Consider the following 6,763-nt stretch of genomic DNA (forward strand, 5'->3'; position numbering starts at 1 on the left):
TAACTTAGCTTCCAGCTTGGTTTTATTTTCAAAGTCTATATGAGCAAATGCTTCACAACTGAAGGTTTTGAGAAAAGAATAACTCACCTTCTTACTAGTCCATGCTTCCTCTGGAATACCACAACCCAAAGGAGTAGAGGGACCTCTATTAATCAAATATACAACAGCATTGATAGTCTTTGCCCACATGTGTAAGGGAAACCTAGCATGCAACCTCATGCTTCTTGCATGCTCCATTATAGTCTTGTTCATGCGTTCAACCACTCCATTTTCTTGTGGAGTCATTGAAACAGTTTTCTATCTACGAATACCATTAGTGGAGCAATAATCTTCAAATTCATGACTACAATACTCACCACCATTATCAAATCTAAGACATTTTAATTTCTTACCAGTCTCATTTTCAACCAAGCATTTCCATTTTTTAAAAGTTTGAAATACATCAGATTTTTGTCTAAGGAAATAAACCCATACTTTTCTAGTTACATCATCAATAAATGTAACATAATAATGAGAGCCACTGAGGGAAGATACTTGGGCCGGTCCCCATACATCTGAATGCACAAGCTCTAATTTCTCCTTTTTATTTTCCTTACTAGTCTTCACAAAGCTCAATCTCTTTTGTTTTTCATACACACAACTTTCACAGAAATCCATATTAACACATTTCAAACCTAGTAAAACTTTTTTTGAATGAAGTACTTTCATACCTTTCTTACTCATGTGCCCAAGCCTGTTATGCCACAGCGTTGTATCAGAATCTACTACAGCTATTTGTTCTCCCTACTCAACTGTAACAATTGTTCCTGAACATTCGTTTTTCTCGAAAATAATCAAAGTAGAAGGAACAATATGACCTATACAAAGATATAAGGTGCCTACTTTCACACCTCTTGCTACTACAAGGGAACCTTTGGAAACCTTCCAATTTTTATCATTAAAAGTAACTACCCAAACCTCATCACTGAGTTGTCCTACTGAAATTAAATTCCTACTCAACCTTGGAACATGTCTTACCTCATGTAGTAGCCAATGATTCTCATTCTGCAACTTAATCTTAACTTTTCCCTTTCCAACAATCTGACAGGGTTCATTATCCCCCAAATAAATAGGGCCAAAATCCCCTCAGACATAATCAATAAAATAAACTCTATGAGGTGTAGCGTGAAATGAAGCACCAGAATCTAAAACCCATGAATCATCAACACTTTCTAAAGACAGAAGCAAAGTATCTTCTTCGAATTTTTTACTTACCACATTTGCTTCTTTTTCTCCATCTAGTTTATCTCCTTAATTTTTCTTTCGAGTCCAACAATCTTTCTTTTTATACCCTAGTTTCCTATAGTACCAATAGGTGTTCGGTCCTCTCGATTGAGACCTCCTCCCCTTTGACTTTCCTCTTGATTTCCCACGATTTTGAGAATTGTTTCCTCTCTCGGTCATTCTACCTCTACTTTGTGCATTCAAAGCACTTCCTGATGTAGACCCACCTAAGGTTTTCCTATGAGTTTCCTCACTCAAAATAACAACGATCACATCATTATATTTTAGGGTGCTAGATCCAAAAACAAAATTACTCACAGTCATTACCAAGTCATTTTAGTTTTCAAGTAAAGAACAAAAAATCAAAAGAGCCCTAATTTCTTCATCAAAATTGATACCCATAGAAGATAACTGACTAGTAACAATATTAAACTCATTTGAATGATCTACAATAGATCCACCTTCTGTCATTTTCATATTAAATAAATACTTCATGAGAAATATCTTATTTGAAGTGGAGGGTTTTTCATACAATTTTGCTAGGGTTTCCATGAACTCTTTTGTCTTCTTCACTTTTGTAATATTAAATATCATTGATGGTGTTAGACATAATCAAATGCTTCCAAGTGTCTTTTTGTCTAAAAGACCTTAGTTATCATTTGACATAGATCCTTGATTCTTGGTTTTGTCTTCCAATGACTTTCATAAATCTTTCTAATAAAGATAGTCTTCCATTTGCATCTTCCATAAGTGAAAGTTTTTCCCATTAAATTTGTCAACCCTTAGCTTACCCTCGTCTGCCATCGCTCCCACTCAACCGTGAGACTTTCCTGCATAAGGTGTCATGCCCACTCGTAGTTTTCTTTTATGTTCTAACTGTCAAATTCTTTTAGGTCGATTTTATGCATTGATTGGTTTTAGAGATACTAGATTTACAATATTATGATATTATTTCATGACTTGGATTAGCAATATATCAGTGATGATTACTTGGTTGACTATATTACATGTGTTGTTTAATAACTGTGGTTACTAGTGCATTAATGACGCTCTAATAATTTGTAGTTAACAAATGAGATTTATTTCATAGCGATGTGAGATGATGTTTTTAATGATGACTATTTTATATTCGTAATGATGCATTGTTATAACTGAGCATTTGATGTTTGACTCATGATTTATTATGATACTCACCCCATACTTGCATGTGTATGGTGCATGTGTCTATTTTATCTTCTATCTAATGTGTTTGATATGGTTAAGGGAGGGAGTTGTAGTCACCTGCTAGTCGGGATCTACACGATGTACCATTCCCTGCCATTGGCTATTTAGTTTAGATATATTTATATACATGCACATGCTCGTCTTTTATGCAAGATGCAGGTATTGGGCATCGACTTTCCTAAATTGCCAAGATGAGTGTGCCCAATTACAAATACTCAAATGGTGAGAATGGGAAGATAATGATCAAGTCCAACCCCAGACATAGCTTAAATACTTGTCCTGCAAGGAGGACTCGTAATAGATTGTCTACCCTTTTTAAACTCGTGAATTTATCTTTGTCTGTGTTGTTTGATTTTGAACTTTGGTTTATTTAGGTAATGTTACTTTTATGTGGATTTTGCTATGTGATTGATTTGGTAAATGATTTAATTATAATATTTCGGTTAATCATATAATATTGAGAATTATTAAATATTATTTGATTAAAAATATATTAAAGCATGAGAATATTTAATTAATTAAAAAATCAATTAAATATGTGCTTAAATTTAAAAGTCTAATTAAGAAGTCTAAATTTAGAAAATTGGTTAAAGAGAAATTAGAATATAATGATATTTAATTAATTAAATATTTATTTCAACTTAAAGATTTGATTAAAAACTCTAATTTAAGAAGTTGGACAAAAAAAGAATTAAAATATTAAAATATTAAAGATTTAATATTATTTTATTATAATTATTTATTTAATAATAATTAAATTAGAGTTGCATTTAAACAATGAGCTTTGATAATTATTATTAATTTAAATAATAAACTATGTTTTAATTAGTACTTGCACTAATTAATAAACTGGAGTAAAATAAAATATAAAAGAATGAAATTCAAAAAATAAAGTTATAGTTCTAATTGTGACGTGATTATATTTATTTAATTTAATGAGAATTATTTAAAAATTTTATTTTAATAATAAACTCTAAATAATGTTATTAATTAAATTAATAAATATATAGTTAAAAACACTTTGAAAATTAATTAAATAAAGAAAATTAATTAATTTAATAAAGATATTTTAATTAAATATCTAAAAAAGTTATGCATGAAAAGGTAAAAGATAACAAGTAATAAACAATAATTGATGAGTGAGTTCCCTCTCGTGATTGTACAATCAAAACTCCAAGTTAGGGGAGAACTCTTTATTAGAGATCTAGAGCTCATTTTGCAATTACACAAGTTTTGAGGAGCAAAATTCAGAATGAGATTAAAAGAATTGTTGAAAGTTTAAGAGAGTTTGGATTTGCATGCATTCACATATTGTCTCAGATTTTAGTTGTGGTTTTGAGGTAGGGTTTGAAAATCCATTGTAGAATTTTATTGAAAGGTCTGTTGCATATTGCTTATTAATTTACTGTATTGATTGTTGAATAAAAAATTATGTTGTAGATTTTGAAAAAAAGAAAACTTATTAATCAAGAAAACTTGACTGAGAAATTTTTTAGAAAAAATGTAGAAAATTATTGTGACTCTATTTTAATAAACCCTTTTTTAATATAACAAAAATTTAATTATTGAAAATTGGAAGAAAACAATAAATTGAATAGTTAGGTTTTCAACTTTAAATTTGTCATTAGAACTATGTGATTATCATGAATTTTCTAAATATAGATGAATATTATTTTTATATCTAAAATAATTTAATTGCAATATTTATTTGGAAAGCTAAAGATTAATTGAGAGGAAAACACGTGACTAAACATATACATGTATGTGAAAACAAATATATTAAAAATAGAAAGCTAAGTATAGTATGGTTACATGGATGTGAAAACAAATATACTAAAAATAGAAAGCTTAATATAATATGATTACATGCATGTGAAAACAAATATGCTAAAAATAGAAAGCTAAGTATAGTTGGTTACATTCATGTGAAAACAAATATGCTAAAAATAGAAAGCTAAGTATAGTTGGTTACATTCATGTGAAAACAAATATGCTAAAAATAGAAAAACTTAGTATGATTGCATAATTTGAGATATCAAAGACATGCGAAAATACTAATAGCATGTGTAATTTTATTTTATATAATTTAATTTTTAGATTTATTTATTTTTATTTTTTTCAATTAATTTCTAAAATTAAATAAATATTATCCATTTAATTATAAAGTGAATGTTAATATTAGTGATTATTTAAGTCTAATTAAACTCTTAGCTGCATATAAATAATTTTATATTTATTAATGCAAAAGAGAGGTTAATAAATAAATATTTAGAATTTTATTATATTTTACAAGAAGTTGTGGTAGGATTCACTTTGTAATCATCTAATTTAATAACTATTTCACTTTGAGAGAAATTATAAATAATTCAATTAAACTTATAATTTTATCTCTAGTTGCATTATGAATTAAGGAAAAGTAAATATTAATATTGGACTTAAATAAAAGTCAAATTAATATTTTAGAAATAAAATTGATATTAGTATTTAATCTAATAATATACATTTATGTTAATTATTAAGTCATTTATGATTTAAGATTATTTAAATTAATAACATGATAATATTGCATAATAGTTTATATGCATAGAAAGATTGGATATTTAAATATTTATTGTTTTAAATAAGTTTATTAGCATAACAATTTATATTAACATGTATATTCTTATTTTATTTTTAAACACATTTTTATGACCCAAATTAAACAAGAGAAATTGGTGAAATTAAATCATGTGGTTGAAAACTATGTGTTTTCTAATATTCTATTTATAATCTTGTGATGTTTATTTTCTTGATCATTTTTCTTTGTGGGTTGTTTAGTTGGCCAAGTTAGGATGTGCACTAGAGGTTATTTTTGTGATTTCTTTTATGACGTATATTTATTCTGAATATTATGATGAGCTTGTGTTTTTAAAAAATCTAAAAGAGCATTTATGAGTTTTTCTATGTGGTGCATTTATGTCCACTTGGGTTGGGAGAACCAACTTATTTTCGAGTTTTCTGTTAAGGAATCGGGTTTGATCATTATGGGTGTTATGGTATGGGACACAACTGTGTTTTATGTACTTAGGAGAGGTTGTCTAGGTACATGTCTTTGGGAGTGGCTTGCAGTAGAGGTCCAGGACCCAAAGCTGTCAGTGCTAGGATAATCTATTGTAAGTTATGTAATAAGTGATAATCTAATAATTAATATTTTGGAGAAACACACTAAAAAGATAAGTTAGAGATATTTTCCCCGCCCATGCCTTGAGTGTTTGTATAGACTAAGGATGGGAATAGAATGACAATATGATTGGTTTGCCTCGTCTTATTGAGAGGCTTCTCTAGTTTTGTATGTGTCACATTGAGGGTTTGGGGTTTAGAGTAATTAGTCCAGGGTAATTCAACGCTTGCGGGTTTGGGGTTTATTGAGAGACTAGTCTAGGGTAACTCAAGTAGTTTGACCATGTGATGACACTCCCTAGAATGTAGCATGAGTCTCCTCTGTAGATTTTGTTTGTACCTCTGGTGGTGTACTTATTGTTGGATGCATTTAATGTGGTTATTTACTTTCATTGATAGTGATTGGTGGTTTATGGATAGTGTACTTTTGTCATGTGGTCCTTGACTTGAGGTGGATATCTTTCATTGACTTTATCTTATGATTTTGGTGATTTGATATATTCCTAGTATATGTATGATGTTTTTTATGCAATGCTGGTATTGTATTGAGTGCTATTTCTTTTGAAGTATCTTATCTTCTTAAGTAGTATGTGTTACCTTTGAGGTAGTTTTAGCTTTTAGGATTCCTATGCTAAGAATGCTTTATGTTTGATTAGTCATTTGTGGATCGTTCATTATCTTCCCTGCACGGTGGGAGTGGAAGCCTGACTAGGTAACCATGTGGTTGGGAGGTAGTGTCTTCTTACCATTTGGGTCCCCCTTACATTTCTAGTTGTTGGATGTTCTGTGATGTAATTGTTACCTTATCATTCTTATTTCATATCTCAGAGACTTCTTTTCAATTGATGTATATATGTTATCATGTATTCTAATGTATTGTATCTATTCTCACATACCCTATGACATGTGCAGTGGATATTATTTATTGGATGTACTTTCATTGTATTAGTTATGCATTTTCTTATGTGATTATGTATCTGTTATTTTTTTATGCTCATGAGACATTGTACTTGAAACTTAAACTAATTAATTTAAATTTATTAAATGTGACTTAACGTAAAGGAACCTTTGAGGAATTGAAATTATATCTGTAATTACTTATGTGTATTTGATGTGC

Source organism: Cupressus sempervirens, chromosome 10 (genome assembly GCF_028749045.1).
Source record: "Cupressus sempervirens isolate cs-2001-9-10 chromosome 10, ASM2874904v1, whole genome shotgun sequence".
NCBI lineage: Eukaryota > Viridiplantae > Streptophyta > Pinopsida > Cupressales > Cupressaceae > Cupressus > Cupressus sempervirens.